This window comes from Meleagris gallopavo, unplaced genomic scaffold (genome assembly GCF_000146605.3).
Source record: "Meleagris gallopavo isolate NT-WF06-2002-E0010 breed Aviagen turkey brand Nicholas breeding stock unplaced genomic scaffold, Turkey_5.1 ChrUn_random_7180001955076, whole genome shotgun sequence".
Lineage (NCBI taxonomy): Eukaryota > Metazoa > Chordata > Aves > Galliformes > Phasianidae > Meleagris > Meleagris gallopavo.
Genome location: NW_011215939.1, coordinates 1 through 2,205, shown reverse-complemented (window position 1 = coordinate 2,205; position 2,205 = coordinate 1). Strand labels below are relative to the sequence as shown.

Here is a 2,205-nt window from a genome sequence, read left to right as displayed (position 1 = left end):
GCAGTTTAGTTCGAAGAGGGTACTTTGTTTTTCAGTAGGTAAGGAAAAGACTTGTCAGGTAAGGGAACGTAGACACCACAACCCGACTCAGAACCCAGCCCTTCCTGCTCGTACCTCTTAAAACAAGGGCTCAGCCCCAAACAAAAGAGGCTCCGAACATTTGTTAGGACAAATGCAATTGCGAGAGGCTGGGAGGCAGGCACGGGTCAGATTGCAGGTTTCTTGTCAGGGCAGCGTTCTGAGGTATTTCTCAAGCGATTAGGACACAGGAGGACACAGGAGTCAAATGCGTATTTATTACATTTGCAGATTACACTTAACTTAGGAGGAGCTGCAGTCTGCCGAGGGCTAGGAAGGCTTCGCAGGGGCAGGCCGCGCAGTTGCCACCCCCATGAGGTTGGACAAAAGCAGGCACCCGGGATCAGCCCACCCCAGCTATACAAATAGGAATGAGGCCAGGGAGCTACTCCCACACGCAGGAATCTAGGGGCTGCAGCCGACAGCTAGTTCAACTTGAGCCTGCAGCACACAGCTGCAGTCAAGGAGGGCCGGGCACATCAGGCACCACAACAAAGGAAGGGATCATTCCCCCCCATATTGCGACAGCCTCGCTGTGAGCGTCACGAGCAGTTCTGGGCAAAGCAGCATAAAACAGAAAATAAATATAGGTCTCAGACAGCAGTCAAGGAGGAGCTGAAACTCCCTCTGCTGCTAGCTGGAAGGAGGCTGTAGCAAGGAGGGGGTCAGCTGCTTTTTCCCTGGAACTAGCAGCAGCACGAGAGGAAACAGCCTCACGTTAGCTCACAGGAGGTCAGACGGGAGCTGAGGAAAAGCTTGTCCGAAAGAGGGGGCGAGGTATCGGAACAGGCTTTCTCCCCCGGCAGCAGGAACAGCCCAGGGCTGCCACAGTTCAGACCCGCCATTTGGAGGTCTCTCTCTCAGTACAGCTGAAGCCCGGGCAGCGCCACAGAGCGAGGAGGCAGGGATCCCTTCCGCCATGGGATGTTTTCTCAGTCTATAACCAGAAAGAGACATTTCATTGAGTTAGCATATTTGTTTCTTCACAAACTTATCCTCTCATCTCAGTAACGTACACTTTAGACACCCACCCCTGCGGTAAACATCCGGCACCTGCCGCCATCAACTTAAACTTGTGAACAAAGTAACTTCATAACTCATTGAAATTCTGTTCAAGTCACGCCCTTAGGAAATCCGCGTCACATCTTACTCATCGAACTGCATTTTCTATCCCAAGTTCTCTGCCCGTTGCACTTTTAATTCTGCTGGTATTTATCGCTAATTGTGAAGCCAATTAATTGCAGGCTCTCACACACAGATACACTATACTACACACAGACACGTAACGCAGAGGCAGAACCCCAACGCAGTTCCATTTCTTTTGTTAAACATCTCAATACAGAGCACAGAGTGTATTTGCAATTAGCACTAGAGTTCAGGCTCAGTTTGGGACAAAGGTCCACAGGCACTAACTTACCAAGACTCCGCACTAAGGGTTTTGGCAGGAAGAACTAGCTCAGGTTACCTAGCGAGAAACCAGAGAGTTCTCTGCGAGCTCACCTTAAAAAAGGACAGCAGAAGCTCGTCTTTGCAAGACAGCCGCTGCCGCTCCGCTCTCGGGACAGCGCACCCGCCTTGGAATGCGGTAGAGCTTCTTAAGCTCAAGAAACATTTCTAGCCACCGATACAGCCGCGGCGACACAAACGCCGGCAGCATACCGGGTGATTTCACTCAGGGAGTAAAGCAAGTCTGACACGTACTTTTGCTGTAGGTACTGTGTAAAAAAATATTTGTTATTGATTTATGTCTCACCATTACTTTTCTTCTGCTTTTTTTTTTTTTAAACAGAGCCTGTAACACCAAATAGCCGACGGCTTCAGGGATCATTTTTCTCCCTTTTCACGTTCCCCAAGGTAAGTAACATCAGCAGCAGGAGAACAAGGCCCGAGTGCAGAAACAGGCAGCCCATTTTGTTTTGGTGGTAAGCAAGGATTTACTGTTATTTCAAGTCAGAGACAGACAGGTATTCACTCGACCACAAAAACTCAAGCTCGCTAAGCCTAGCCCTTCCACTTCAGCACAGATATTCTTAGGCATCCCAGTTCCTGCACACAACACAGAGCATTCACACCTGCAGTAGAAACAATTAAAGCCTTCGCAAGCTGCTTAATTTTTTTCTTTTTTTT

General features: G+C 49.2%; 1 long non-coding RNA gene across 1 annotated transcript; it reads right to left on the bottom strand.

Moving 5' to 3' along the window:
- Positions 1-274: 274 nt before the first annotated feature.
- Positions 275-2,199, bottom strand: LOC116217795. Its single transcript, XR_004162506.1, has 2 exons — positions 1,579-2,199; positions 275-1,015 (listed from the first exon to the last, which is right to left on the bottom strand). It is a non-coding gene; the product is annotated as an uncharacterized LOC116217795 (long non-coding RNA).
- Between the last annotated feature and the right edge of the window lie 6 nt (positions 2,200-2,205).